The sequence below is a fragment of the Zootoca vivipara genome, chromosome 12 (genome assembly GCF_963506605.1).
Source record: "Zootoca vivipara chromosome 12, rZooViv1.1, whole genome shotgun sequence".
Lineage (NCBI taxonomy): Eukaryota > Metazoa > Chordata > Lepidosauria > Squamata > Lacertidae > Zootoca > Zootoca vivipara.
This window is the reverse complement of record NC_083287.1, coordinates 41,816,220-41,832,131: the sequence shown is the minus strand read 5'-3', so window position 1 is coordinate 41,832,131 and position 15,912 is coordinate 41,816,220. Positions and strand designations below refer to the sequence as shown.

At 41.7% G+C, this 15,912-nt stretch overlaps 1 protein-coding gene across 4 annotated transcripts in view; it reads left to right on the top strand.

Annotated features, from left to right (window-relative positions):
- The window catches only part of PARD3 (par-3 family cell polarity regulator), a 568,363-nt gene that overhangs the window by 456,438 nt on the left and 96,013 nt on the right, over positions 1-15,912 (top strand). The gene's annotated exons all lie outside the window — the stretch shown is intronic.

Genomic DNA, 15,912 nt, shown 5'->3' with positions numbered 1-15,912 from the left:
CTGGGCCAGTGCCTGGGAGAATATTGCCTTTGTTTTGGAAAGAGGGGTGCAAACGGAATTATGTAGGCCACTGTTTCTTGACACCAAGGTGGGTCTCTCTGTCAGCCTTTTGACCGTTTCACACCAATTCCTGCAATAAACAACACATTTTAATCTTGAAGCTTTGGATATGACAACCTACCCATACCCAATTCCTAATTTCCCTCTTGCCCAGTTTAAAAACTGTTGTTTTTTGTTTTTTGTTTTAATGATTACCATACTAGAGGTTGCTGCTAAGCTGTTTGTGGACCTTCACTTAATTTGATCTATGATTGGTATGCTAGTAACAATTCATACTAAGCTCAAAGTAATAAAGATACTCTTTCATTGTTGTTGCTCATAATCCAAACTGAACTGTAAGCCTGGGAAACAAATGCTTTTTCCTGTTCACAGCCACTTCTAGGCAGGTCAGATTTCACCAAATCCAGTGCCATGCATGTGAAAAGAAGGCAGGCAAGATATAGAAGGTGTAAAAGCCAAACAAAGGGGTAGTAGAGAGTGGAAGAAAGAAGTGAAGGGAGTCAGGGGAAAAAAGATTAAGAATTTGTAAGAACTCTGTCGGCAGAGGCCATAGAAAACATGCTTTGCATTCAGAAATCACCAGTTCCAATCTCAATCATTTCCAGTTAAAGGTGACAACACAAAGAAAGATTCCCCAACTTCCATTCAGAGTAGACAATACTGGAATATATAGACCTAATGGCCTGACACTATAGAATGACTTAGTAGTTTTATTGATTAGCGCAGTACTGGGGAACTTTTGAACCACCGGCCAGCCAGGCCTCCCCATTTGGCCCATGAGGTCATTTGGGTCAAGCCACACCCCTTGTTACATATGGAATCAGGTGTGGGGCAGGTAAAGACATGGCTGGGCTAAAAGTGAGGTAGATTATCAGTAGCACCTGCAAGGTTCCCTGCCCAGCACTTTTGAAGCACTGACAAAGAGCTGATAGTTGCAGCTTACAGAGTGCTGTGCATGGAAGCCCTTTTGATCACCTAACCGTCTAGGCAGTGATGCTCACTGGGGCTTCCGTGAACAGCACTATAGTCGGCTAATTGCCAGGGCCTTTATTCATACCAGTTTCCAAAAACTGGACACAAGACATCATTGTGATGTCACGTGATTGTTGGATGGTCACACCCCAGGATTAGGGACTATGACAAGTTTGACACTTGGCTTTGCAATGTATCCCATCTGAGAGGGGCAAATGACTTTTCTTGAACCTTTACCAATAGAATATCTCTCTATAGAGCTATTTTCTAACTGTAAACTGCAGAACCTATTGTTTCCCTTTTCATTATAGGCACAGAATGCGATTCATCCATCTCAGCCTTAAAACAGGGCATAGCTGTGAAGTTCTCCCTTTTTAAAAGGGAAATTCCCTTATGCTGAATAGGCTTCCTCACGAGAAAAGGGAAAAGTTGACAGCTATGATACAGGGCCATAACTGCACTCCTATAATTATGCTAAATATTACTGGAGACAAGACCAGTCTGCTGCTTCAGGCTTTTTGTTGCATTTCCCAGACGCAGTTTTGTCCGACCTTCTTTTACCTATCATTCTTGGTGCCTTAAGAAACAACAAATATCAGTAGTTTCCCAGAAGGTTTTGTTGAGCTATTTAATTTCTAATACAGCTATTATGGTGCAGCACAGTATGCTGTGTGTAATGCCAAGAAAAATATGACATTCGGGCGAAAGGTTGTTTTAAAAGTTTTCACCTGAACTAAACTCTGAGGAAAATGGTCCAGCACATAAGTGCACTGTTGCTGAGAAAGCAATCTTCAATCTTTTCCAGATTTTCCAACAGTATCATTATGCTTAATGTGAAGCTACAAAAAGGATTAAGTGCATTTTGTTAGCATTAATATGCAGATTATACTCTGCCAATGAGTAGCTCCTGAAGTTCACAATAAGGACCAGCTGCTTCTTGGCATACACAATTTTGTATTTCCTACAATGTCCCAGATGTTGCATGTGCCCAGGGCATTGTGGGGGGGAAATGGCAGCAGCCATTTGGCCATCATATGTTTATGGCAGGCACGGTTTTGCTTTCTCATAATGCTCCAGACCAGGCACCCCCAAACTTCAGCCCTCCAGATGTTTTGGACTACAATTCCCATCTCCCCCAACCACTGGTCCCGTTAGCTAGGGATCATGGGAGTTGTAGGCCAAAACATCTGGAGAGTGGCAGTTTGGGGATGCCTGCTCCAGACCAACACAACATCAAGGACACTGTTGGGGAAACCAAAATGTCCACCGCCACGAGAGCTGTGTTTTCTGGTAGTGGGGGTGCTAGACCCAGGTAGGCAGGCCAGGGCCGGCTCTAGGTAGACTCCCGGTGGTGCGGTGCGCCGGGCTGGTAGGCAGGGTGCCGCACGGAAACCATGCTGCGCCCTGCGGGGGCGCCGGAGCGATCTCCGCCCCTCAGCGCCAGGGCGCACGACCTGCTCGAGACTGCCCTGAGGCAGGCATTAGTACAGTGGTGCAGAGGCTTTGCAAGCTGCCTGTCAATGTAGTGTGTAGATGTTGCTGGGCTTGAGTCAAGATGTGGTGGAGTCTACAAGCAAGTCGATAGTCAAAAGTCCCTTTTTATATTAAGAGTCCCATTGAAATCACTGTAAAAAGTTACTGATAGCAGTGTGAAGGTTTTTTTTAAAAAATTTTTGCCAGTTTCCATCCTGATCCTCACAAGTTTATATTCCAATAGATTTAATTCCAATCAAGTAATTTCCTTTGAAACATAACAAAATGTTCACTGGGTAATGTTCAGAGAAATTAAAAATTAGTTATTTTCGATTACAAACAAATGGTTGTTTTTTTTTACCAAACATTTCTCATTAAGAATTCCCTGGCATTGTTCACCAAGAGTTAATTTTAAGATCAGCTAAAGATTTATCCATGGTTATTCCTACATTAGTTCCTTGTTTTATTGGGAATGCTAAGCTGTATTCCCCCCCCCCACTTCTTCATTATGAGCATCAGAGAGTCACAGAGAGTGTGTGGGGGGGGGACTCTAGATGGAGTTTATAATTGGTTTATTTCCTTCTATTCCTTCTGTTTCCATACCAAACAGTGTCTGGAGAATTGTATTCCTGTAGCAAGAGCTTTTAGCCAAGCTAAGAAGTGTGTCGCTGGTATGTTTTACATCATAGGGAAGAAAGAAAGAAAAAGACTGATCAATACTGGCTGTGGTTTTTTAGCATTATTGTTATGATAATTATTTCAGATTGAAATGATGCTGCTAAATGTGTGTGTGTGTGTGTGTGTGTGTGTGTGTGTGTGTGTACGTTTACACACAGAGAGAGGGGGGGGAGAAGGGGCAGGGAGAAAAAGAGAATGAGGAGAGAGAGAATATGCTGTGACCCACCATCCAGAGAGAGAACCCCATGAAAAGACAGCTGCTAATGGACATTTACTGGCTGTCGCTGTGCCATCAGTTTCCACCAAGAGTGCATTGTCCTCAAATATAATTGAAATGAAATGGGCACCGTGCTGCTGTAAACCTAAATAGCTTCAAAATAGTAGGCTAGAATCACCCAACTTGCTGTGGACACTTTAATGGAAGCGTAAATACCATAATCATATGCTTTTTGCATTCGCTTTGCCATTAAAAGGAAAAATATGAAAAAGGAGACCTATGCTGAACTGGTTCCTGTTCCACTAAAAGTGGAATCAAGTTATGTCATAGGAATATATAAACTGAAGAATTTTCGACCAGGATAGAATAAGCAGGGAGAAAATCCATCTCGCCCTTTGTTTAGTCTATTAAAAAAACACACATGAATGTTGAGTTTTAAAAATTGTCACACATGATCCTGATACACTGCTGTCATAGGAAAGCAATAGACCATTTTATTTTGCTGTTGTTTATCTCATAGTATTTATCTCAGCTTAACTTCTGTGAGGCAGTGGATTATTCAGTAATATGATTTAGAAATGCACTGAAAAAGAATAAAAACACTTGCTCTCGGAGGCCTCTATATAAAAATCACCTTCTGAGTCATATTTTACTAGAGCTGTAAAATATTACATAGCAATATCAAGGTAAATATTTCTTTAAAATGGAAAAGCAAGATACTAGAATATTATATTAAACTTCATTATTTGTAATGTCAGTCATGTGAATGATCTTTAAAGGCTGAGGTGCCACTGCATATAAATCTAAACTTTCTGCCAAACCTATAATAGATGGAGAGATACGACTTTCTGTAAGTGCTGGAAATTTATTTCTTTTTTCTCTTTAATGGAGAGGTTTAGACTTGCTATGAAGTAGTACCTTAGAACTGCTTTGGCAAAAGTGAAAGGTCACAATTTTATTACTATTCCCAGCCGCAGTGCATTCTGGAGAAAGGCTGTGGATTTATTAACTCCCCTCCCCCCCCCCGGTTTTTCTGTGGTTACTTATAAGTCCCCAAATGGGCAAGCTTGCTTATGTTGAGTTGCACCTCGTTCTGTGAATTAGTCCCATTGAGGACAGTTTTAATGAGACTGCTAGAAAGGGAATGCTTTCACTCAACATAGTTATGAATAACTGTGTGAGGTTGCTATTTGTTACGTGCGCCTCCGGGTCTCGAAAGTCAGTTCAGCTGCTGATGGCCTCAAGGACAGCCAGACCTGCTAAACTTTTTCAAGTTTTGTGAAGCAAAAGAAGAGGCCCTTGAGGCAACTCACCGTCTCACCTCCTCAAAACAGCATCAGCATTGCACTCAAACATTGCTCTTTAGTAGTGTCCATGAGTAGGGTTATGAAAGCCTTGCCTATCCTAGGCATGCAGTATCGAACGTTAAGGAAAATAGCTTGGGAATGAGTGCGCCCACTCAAAGGAACCTTGGGATTTGATACCTTTCATTTCACAAATCAAACCCTGCCAGATACCTAATGTGTTCCCTTTCAACTGACCTCAGAAATTTCAGTATAATAGGCTGGGATCCAAATGATCGTGAGATTAGTTTCATGAACCTAAGCAATGGTTAAACTTGTCTTCAAACCTCTCTCACACACAAAACACCCACCCACACCATGGCAAACTACTTTTGAATCTGAAACTGTAGGTGTTTAAGGCAGCTTATGATTCGCCATTGGGGTTTGCTGTTGAAAGTGTGGGTGTGAGAAAGCACTTTAAGGGGAAAAAACACTGATGCAGAAACTTTGTGTGGCTAGAGAACATAGGAGCCAACTCCTGGCGGCTGTGGGGGCTTCGGCCAACCACAATAAAATATTTGAGGGGCTGTGCCCCCACAAAGTTGATGGGTATTCCCATTCAAATGGTTTGTGTGCACTGCATCATGTAATCGATTATGTGGGGTGGGGCTTACCTGGGCCCCCACAATATTTTATTCAGGTTGGCACCCCTGCTAGAGAACAAAAACTCAATAGACTTTCATGTCAGATTGGTGGCCATCATACAAAGGAAACCTCTGCAGGACAAACTGTACCTGCTATATTCTGTGATATATGTTGTCACATCAGCAGAGTTGCCAAATCTTGGAAGTAAAAAAAATCTGGTATGTGGATTTGACCTGTGAACATGTTATAGTAGCAAGCACAATGGCAAAGGCTAGAGATTTGATAGTCCTGAAAAATCAGGGGAAAGGCCATTTTGTCTTGTTCTGAGTATTCCCATCCATTTTTTTTTCCAGTGGCAGGCATGTGTCAACTAGTCTTGCACATTTATGGACTTAGGAGATGTCATTAAGTTAGCAGGTGTTGTGGACTAGGTAACAGTCCTGCAATTAGCTTGCCACTATGAGGCTCTGAAGGGATGTGGGTGACACTGTGGGTTAAACCACAGAGCCTAGGGCTTGCCGATCAGAAGGTCAGTGGTTCGAATCCCCATGACGGGGTGAGCTCCCGTTGCTCGGTCCCTGCTGCTGCCAACCTAGCAGTTCGAAAGCACGTCAAAGTGCAAGTATATAAATAAGTACCCTTTACCTTATGAGGCTCTGAGGATGAATCCCAAAACTTGATTCTAGGAACCAAAGCATGAGATCTGACGATCCAAAGGATTTGACAGATGAATACATTCAAACAGCCTGGCCTCAGATATGAAGCTGGACAAGTTAGTTGGTCAAACTTTAAAAATTCCAGCTAATTTCCTTCAATATACCTGTATTCTTGTTTGGATAACATGTACCTGATGAATATTTTTTACTGGTTTTTCTTCAGCTATTGGTGGGTTCCCAGTGGTTACCACAAACCCTTCTGTCTGGATTCAATGGGAATATAAAAAATAACCTTTTCCTGTCACCATAAGCAAGCATATTCTGCTGAGGAGCAGATAATATTGATTTTATAGACAAAGGTGGTCATGAGCATCACACCTACACCCTAAAAAATCCTGACAATAACAACTGACTTCTGACTTGATTTATAGACTTTGATATGCAGTTTTCTATTTTACTGCTGCTTGTAACGTGAACCAACAGGCCCTTCATCTATTCCCCAAACAGACCAATAAGAATTGTTTGCTCTTCCACAGATTCTGAGTAAAGGAAGCAATTGGTCCCACTAACTTTGGTATTTAGTGGTCTTAGGTTACTACTCTCCCTCCTGCCAACACGGATGCAATAAAAATCCGGTTTTAATATAAATTCATGAGGATTTATGCAGAGCCCCTATTGTGAAGTATATTTGCTGTGACTCTGTTCAGTGTTTGGGTTATGACTTTGAAGGTATAGTGGGGAGGATTCATAATGAGTTTTAGACAGATATTCTTGAGTCTTTCTAGCAAGACTAAGAGCTGATATGGCTGCAAAACTAGTTAACTTTGCAGTTACAATGGACAAATAATTGTGGCTTTCTTGCCCCCCCTTTTTTTCTTTGCTTCCTTTATCGCCTTAATGAGGTTTGTTTTATAATCAAAGGGCTGCAACTGTTTGTTTATTTTTTTTTTAAAGAAGCCTGGCATGGTTCTTTAAGACATTCTATACATGGGAGAATGTATGGAAAGATAAGAAAGGAATGGGCTTCCCCTAGCAGGTTGCAAAACAGGAAGAGAATGAGAGGCCCACCCAAAATTTCACCTTATAGATAAAATAATTGAAGGTCACTTAACAATCATTCTTTGTTATGAGCTAGCAATAGCTCAATCCAGTTTTGCAAATGTTTTGCTTAAGCACAACAGCTGTCAGTAGCAAGCCAAGAGAGCTTTTTAAAAGTACAATTTACTTTAGGAGTGAGTCAGAACTTGTCACCCTTAATCAGTGTAATGCTACAATTTATATTCAGAAAATGAATGGTAAAGCATGTTACTTCTAGAAGATTAAAACGGAAAACTACTTTTGTTTTGCTGCTCGTTAATATGGAAAATCTTTGTAATCACAACAAACCGCAAAACTTGGTCATCTCAAGATATCTGGGGGTGCATTTAAAAGGGTATTAGGTTAGCACAAAATTATTTGCCTTCACCTTTGTAATCACAACAAACCGCAAAACTTGGTCATCTCAAGATATCTGGGGGTGCATTTCAAAGGGTATTAGGTTAGCACAAAATTATTTGCCTTCACCTAGGTACTCTAAAAATCTGATGTTTTTGAGATTAAAAAAAAAAACACCGTAAAATGTATCTATGCACAGTCTGAGAAAATCCATATTTTGTTTGGTTCGTGAAAAAAGTGGTGTTGGGGAAGGGCTGTCGCTCAGTGGTAAAATTCCTGCTTTGCATGCAAAAAGTCCCACATCCAACCCCTGGCATCTCATGATGGGGCCAGTAAAGAATTAAATCTGAAAATCTGGAGAGCTGTTTGCAATCAATGTAAACTAATCTTCCCCAACCTGATACCCTCTGTGTGTTTTTTCATTGCAGCTCCTATCAGCCCTAGCCAACATGGGCAATGGTCAGGTATGAAAGGAGTTGTAGTCAAAACTTATGGAGGGTAGCAGATAGAGGGAGGTGGCTGAATGCAGAGGAGTGGTGGAAGGCAACAGCTCAGGAACTCCCAGGGTAAGAAGGCTGAGAGCTCAGGATTGGTGGTAGGACAAAAATAAGTGATCAGAAGGAGAACAGACTGGGAGGATGTGGTGTCAGAAGCTGAAGAGGCAACATGGTTTAGTAAACAGGAAGAGGCTGTGGCAGAGAGCGGTCCAGACTCAGAGGCAGGGAAGGAGGGAAGGCCAGGAGACAGTGGAAACAGGCTGCAGAACAATCCAGGGCATCTCCCCCTCCTACTGTGATCAGCTCCCCTCTCCCTCCCGTCTTCCAGAACGCAGAGAAATGAAGAGGGCAGAGCAATGATTGATAAGACAGCAGAGCCTTAGGCTGCTGGGAGACGATCCTTAGAAAGCGGTGGGAAGGCAGGGACCTTCGGTCCTCACAACAGCCTCATTGGGGCAAGACCTACTGGGAAGAGCTGCTTTGATCAAGTCACTTTGAATGAAGGACACTGGTGTTATTTTATTGCTGCCCTATTCCTGACTCTGGCTCTTGACAGGAGGCTTGTGTAGACAACACTGAGCTAGAAGAACTGACACAGTATATACAGCATCTTCTCATAAAAGCATCACATCATCATGGTCTCTAGACATCCTTAGCTGGCAGCTCAGTTCAGATGTTCATCCCTGTAAACCTCTAGACCTGTACTATCTCATGGATGACCATGGCGTTATACACCAAATTTCAGCTTTAGCTATTGGTTGCAGAATTTGACTCATAATGCCAAACTTTCAATGAAATAATTATTTATTCAATGTACAGTAATATATAATTGTTGGATGAACTCACTGCAATAATTGTCAAATGCTTGGTCATAGGTTAATGAGCAGGTAGCCAACGTGGTGCCTTCCAGGGGTTCTGGACTGTAACTTGCATCAGCCCTAGCCAACATGGGCAATGGTAGAGGATCATGGGTGTAGCCAAGGGAGGACAGGGGGGCATTTGCCCCTCCCTAGATCAAGTAAAATAGAAATGCTTAACTGACCAGTCATGTTGGTTCTGCCCCCCACCCAACAAAAGTCCTGCCCCCCTAACAAAAATCCTGGCTACGCTCATGTAGAGGATGATGGGAGTTGTAGTCCAAAATACCAGGAGGGCACCATATTGCCTAACCCTGGCTTAATGACACAGTATTGGTTTTATTAGATTTGCAATTCTGTTACACTGATCTGAAAGCTTAAATTTCATGACATACACAATAAAAAGTGCATCTGGCATTGGGTGGTTACATGCGAAATGGAGAACTGAAACTGTTCCTTGTGCATTATTGGTACATAAAATGTTACTTCACAGTTGCTGCAATCTTATATGTATCTATTAGGCCCCCTTTCCATTTAACTTTACTGCAGTGTTTCTCAACCAGTGTGCCTCCAGATGTTTTGGGACTACAACTCCCATCATCCCTAGCTAGCAAGACCAGTGGTCAGGAATGATGGGAGTTGTAGTCCCAAAACATCTGGAGGCACACTGGTTGAGAAACACTGCTTTACTGATGTGGTGGTTGACCTTTGCTGATGCAGTTACAAGCCACATGGTTTGGCTACCTGGCAAACCACACAAATGATAGACCTGCAGGTTTCCTGATATATGCACAAACCATGCAAACAGCACCTGCCCCTTAGCATGTTCTGTCACTTGGATGATTTGTAGACATGGTGGAAGCTTAACTATATGGGTATACATATACATATACTGTACACATACACATATACCTTTTCTGGCACAGAAGCAGATATGGAGGTGGTGTCGACGCACTTAGAAAGTATGACTAAAGGATAGGGATGAATACATCCAAACTGTGTTAATTAATGAGATGTGATTTAAAGGTTGCTGAAATCAAAAAAGCTTATTCATTTTTCATCAATAATCACTCTCCTTAATATTTCATCAAAACTCACCAATTTGCAGACCACCTTCTAGTCTTTGATTCATTAAGGCTGCAGACATAATTTAATCTTCTCTCGATTCCCTTTTTTCTCATTCAAAGATAGCCTCTTTCATCTCCATGACACTGTTTAGATGTTTCTAACATTCAGAGGTTGCTAATTGATCTAACGTATTCAAAACTGTACTTAAGGCTTAGACGTCTGTTTAGCAGAAGCATTGCTTCCTGGAATTTGTGTTTGTCTTCAAAATTTCATTAGATTCTGCTTAATAGGAAACAGTGTGTACATTTTATTATATATAATAATACGAGATATTTTGGCTCCCCCCCCCCCTGCATTAGGAAAATAGAGTTGCATTCATAGGTGTATACTATAAAAAAATACAGCTTACAGTTTCAAGGTGACACAATAACAGTGGCTCAAAAGCCATTTCATGCGTGAAACTTGTTATTCATGGTGTTTCCAAAAGCCAAATAGAAAGATGTTGCTAAATTCTCCATGGAGTTCAGAGGTTCAAATTAGATAGCTTGGGAGAAATGTGGAAATGGAACAATATTGGAGAATAAGCAGGAGTATCTAGAATGGAAAGGTTGAAGCCCTAAGTTCATTTGGTCATTGATTTTAGGGCTTGTGAACCAAATGAAATGAACTGACTATCCAACATAACATTTCTCCTCAGCTATACTCAAAAGTACTACAGCTACCACTCGATTAATCTCTGGTGCCTCTCACACACAACCAATTAAAAGTGCTGGTATTTGCACCACCACAGGCACCAGGTTTGTGTAGACCACTCCAGAAGTGCCCTAGCTCAGGGTCAATCCACATGCCCAAAGCCCAAACTGAAGCACAATCCCTTAGAGATCCTGTAGCACCCAAGCTGAGGTCCATCAACATTAATAGACACAGTACTTCAGCTCTGCTGCCCCTTTATACTTTGCATGCTGATTGCAGCATCTGGGCTTGATGAGGCAGGTGACCCTCACTTGTTCCAACCCTACTCCTATTGGAATCACATGCCTTTTCCCAGAGCTAGCGAGCTCCACCTGGCCAGCTGGGCTGTGGGCCCTTGCCTGCTTCAGCCTCCTGGAGAGCCCTGGCCACTGCTCCCTATGCCTCAGAGCCCACCGTGTTTGTGAAACCAGGGGGCCCTCTGACACTGGATCCTGCTTCTCTGGTTCCTGTGCACTGACCTCCACCCCTCATCATCCTCCATCACCCTGTGAGTACTTCCTACATCACCCTCTCTATCCTCATCCCCATCTTTCCCCAGTGTGTCCCAGCCCCAACTACACCCCTCTTTGAAATCCTCTTCCTCCCCCTCGTTGTCCTGCCAGTTCAGGACACAACCTGAGCCTATGATAGAAGGGTTCAAAGCATTATACTCCCAGTGGGTTCTGTTTTTCCCATGGCTGCTGTCTTGGATTAAAACTGTCAGCCCACATTGTGTCCTCCCCCCCACCCCCGTCTAGCCTGTCCCCACTTGCAAACTGCAACAGTTTTTCCTCCAGTTTACATCATCCCCAGCTGCAATCCTGAAACTCCATCCTTGAAAGTCTTACATTGTCTTCTGTGAACTACCCAGAGCTCAAGGCAGGGCTCAACCCATTTGCTGGTCAATAGTGTTTTGGTTTTGTGGTTGGATTTCATCACCCTTCCCTTTGTTTTCTTTTAATGGCCTCTCTCTCCAGGCAATTACTTCACCTGGAAGCCAGCGTGCCTTACGGTGTATCTTAAACATGGCCTAGATTTTAACATGTGCTGGGTTCAGGGCACCCACAAACTTATAACCATATGAATAAAATGTAGTGGCCTTCATCTTAAAATACACATCATGAAGTAGTTTCAGAGAGAGAAATACTCTTCACTCTCATTGTGACAAGCGCTAGAATTTGGAAACCACAGCTCTGTGAGCTACTGCCTCATATGGTGAGTCACTGAGAGCTGAAGCATTTCCTGGGCCATAAATGTTCCAAGGCTACACATGACACTGCCCACTTATTGGCGCTCTGGCACCTGGGAAGTTTTATTGAAACTGGAAGTCAAATAGGGACTCTACCTGGGCAACCATATTCATTGCTTCGGACTTCTGCCTCCGATCCTTGACTCTTGCTTGACACTCAGCTAAGTGTAGTCCAGTTCTGACATATTGTGCAAGCATTTTAGATAGGAATAGATATACTCCTATCTAAAATGCAAAGCCTCCCCCCCACGACCAATACATTCTGTTTTGTGCAGCAAGCACTAACTTTTGCAGCTTAGGGAGTATTTTTCATTTGGTTTGGGGCAGTTGTCTGTCCTCGGAAATCCACAATCTTTGTGTGTAGATCTGCTGTGTTGCTTCTTTCTCGCTCTTCAGAAGCCTGTCACACTTGGCAGACAGAGTTGCTGTCCATGTTTGGCACGCGTGCCTCTGATTTAGAGGAGAAGCATCCTTTTCTGTTAGTATGCATGACGATCCACCTCAGATCTCATTTGAATTTCAAAAAATGTCCTCTAAAGTCTTGCATAGATGGTCATGGCTTAAATTGTTTGGCTTCTAAAGCCACACTGAACAGTTCATGGAGACTGAATTTCATTAACTGTCATTAGTTGTAGCATTTTTGATAGCGCTTAAAATTGCTGCAGTTTAAGGCATCAGAATTTAATAGGACAATAGGTAGAACCTAGGCAGCGATAATTTTGCTTCACTGGACCCTAAATTTCTTCCTTTCAAGCTTCCTTTGTAGAGTCACCATTGCCTTAATTATCTAAATAATAATGTATGGGTTTCTTAGGTGAATGCATGAACGTCTTTCATTCTCTGGGACAAAGTTCAGCTTTGGATTTTTTTCCTCTTGGTTTAGTGGAATAAACGTGAGTCCCGGCCCCGTGATGTGGCTGGTGGTTCTAGCTCCTGTATTTTATTGCTGTTTTTAGCTCTTGTGATTTCTGTTGTATCATACTGTATTGTGGTTTTGGGGAGCCCGGGTGAGGTTATGTTGGCTTGACTTTTTAAATGATTTACTGTATTGTGGATTGTTGCTGTAGAAAGCTGGCAGAAGTAGTTGAAGTTCAAGATAATATATGAAAACTGTCATATTTCAGCCTATCACACACAAACATACATATGTATGTATGCTTTCACTAATGTGTGAGCAAGCAGGTAAATTGGCCTTCAAATATGTTACATGTTTAAATTATTTGTGTATGTCTGTTCTTCTAAAGAAAAAAGAACCTACTAGTAGATGTCTTCTAGGAAAGGATATAGAAGTGGTGCATGGGATTACTTTCCTGAAGCTTGATGGGTCTGGGAGGGAAGGAGAGAGAGAGGGGGGGGGGAGGGAGGGAGGGAGGGAGAGGGAGAGAAGGAAACAGGAATTTCCTGCTGACTTACCTGAGCACTGCTGTGATGGAGGATGGGAAAAGAAGGAAGTCAGTCATTTTTATTTCCTTCCTTTCACCCCTAAACCTCAAAGTCCTGCATGCATGAATGCTATGGAAGGCAGGTGCTTTGTGTAATGAACCTTGAGATATTTCTAAGCCTTTTCATCTCTGCTGCTGCATGGTGAATAGACCTTTGGCCTCTAAGGGTAGCCGAAGAAATGTAAACAAAGACAGAAACCAAATAAATTTCCCATACCTCCAATGATTAGCCAACCTCCTGTTTCAGAAAACCAGAACAAGGAGTGTTTTGGTAGGTAGATATTATAATCAGATGGGGAATCCAGTGAGGACATTTGAATGGCCACTTCTTGATATATATAAAAACATGTATACATTGGCACTGAATAAGTGAAGATTCTAATTAGGAAAATTTGTCACTGAAATAGCAAGCATATTCTGTTTTTAAATCGTTTTTATTGAAGATTTTCTCGGGTTAAAAAAGTATACACATAGTCTCTGTTTTCAGATCATAAAGTCCTTTCTACAGATCAGTTATATTCAATGTGAGACATTAATGTTGTAGTCAGTATAAAGTTGTGGGAGAAGAGAGGTGGGAAGGAAGAGCAGGGGGGAGAGGAGGTGGTAGTAAACATTCATTACCAATATCTTGCAAAACACATAAAGTGAGCATGAACACATAAACTGGCCTGTTAAATACTCCTTCTAATATATTGCAGTGTAGGGTTTTTCTGAACATTGTGTGACAGGAACCTCTGTCTGGTTTGAAGCAATTCCCTTCTCTCAGAGCTGAGCCCCTGCTCCTCATCCCATATCGTTCTGGGGAAGTGGAAGGGCTTTGCGGGGCTGCAGAATTGAGGAGATTGTGGAAAACTTTGTTTCTGTGTACATCTTTATGTTAACTGCAACTGAGGCCATAACGTTTGCAAGATGTGTCGCCTACATTCTCAATAAAACAATTGTCTCATAATAACATCCTGACTAGTTGAGGTGCTTTTGAGTTCCCATCGAAGTTCTCTGTTGAAGCTATAGAGATGCAACTTTTAGTGGTGTTCTTACGTTTAATGTGTATTTGGGGTTTTTTTTTTAATGCATATATTTAACCTCTTAATCAGTTTAGCTCATATGTAATTTTAATTTGTATAATCTTTTTCCTGCCAGCTGCATAATTCAAAGCCTTCTTTTGGAAGGATAAAAACATTCCAGAGGCCTCTTATATTGGATTTGCCAGTGCAAGGTTCCTGTAAGCAGGCAGCTTTAGGGGATGTAATGAAGCAAAGGGGATCAGGAAGTAATTTGTGCTTTCTGTTTCTCTGTAAAGTTCATAGTGGAACTGTTCTTCTCTTCCTGCACTTAGATATGCATGCTGTCCTCTGTTGTGGAGTTCACACATTTTGCTGCCAGGATAGATGCAAGAGTTCCAAATTATATGTTACAGAGAAGTGAAGAAATAGACTCAGATGTGGGTTTTCCAGAGCATTTTGCATTTGCATTTTTAAAATGCAAAATATGGTAATTTGCATCAGAAAACTTTGATGCCCTAGAGAGTGATCTAATTGAGCATGTTTATTTTCGTTGTATTTAGCAAACAAAGCTAAAAACTTTGAAACTGCCAAGCTTGCCTAGTATTGTATTGGTAGTTGGCACCCGTTCATTATTATTAAACAAATTATAAAACAGGAAAAAAAATAGCACTGGAAATGTTTTTGCCCCATGTCACAGGAAACAGGACTGTTATAGGACTGAGGTGACCTGGTTTCAGTGGATCGGTGGAGAACTGATTACAAATCACCTGGGCCCTCGAACAAAACTCCCCCAGCCTAACTTTCCTTACAGGGTGGTGGTTACGAGAATAAAATGTGTGTGTGTTGAAAACTATGTGTGCCACTTTAAGCCCCTTGGAGAGTGGGAAACACAGATATAAATGAAATAAATAAATGCACAAGTCAACATAAATTAGCTGCCTTGTATTCTTTTAGCATTTATTAGAGCTATGCTATCAAACTACTTCAAACTTTTTAACATTGCTTTTCAATGTTGTTTCTCATATATGGTTCATTTCTCCTGGAATTAGCTGGCCAAAGTTCTAAAAGAGCCTGGCTGCTTCCTCTCCTTCTATAGCAATATTGCCTCTATTCCTTTCCCTCAGAGCAATTTAAACAAGGTTGACACAGCAGGGCAAGCAATATACGTTATTTAGATTCTTGCAGTTCAATCACATTTGTTGCGCCATGTCTATGAGGGTGTTACAAAAGTTGATTAAGAAAATTAATGACGAGAAACAAGTGGGAAGAGAGGAAAGCAGAAGGGAGAAAGCAGAGTCTCTGAAATAAATTAATTGTGTAAAAGTCACAGAAACACCTCCCGGAGCTAAGATCCCTCAGCTGTGAACCTTCCAAAGTTGATTTCTTCTAAAACGAAAGCTTAAAGCGAATGGTGATGTGAAGCACATGGAAAGAGTGAATTCAGCAACACACAAACAAACCCTGTTTTGCTTTTTTGAATTTATTCACAGAATTTCTTTCAGGATCTCAGACACACAAAGAAGAGAACATTAGAAAGGTCAAATTTTGGACACATCCAAGATGGAGTGTTAGGGAGCTGCCTGTGTGCTAAATGCATTGCTTTTCCCTCTCTGAGGGCCTTGGTCTGTCACTTCAAGCAATTAAA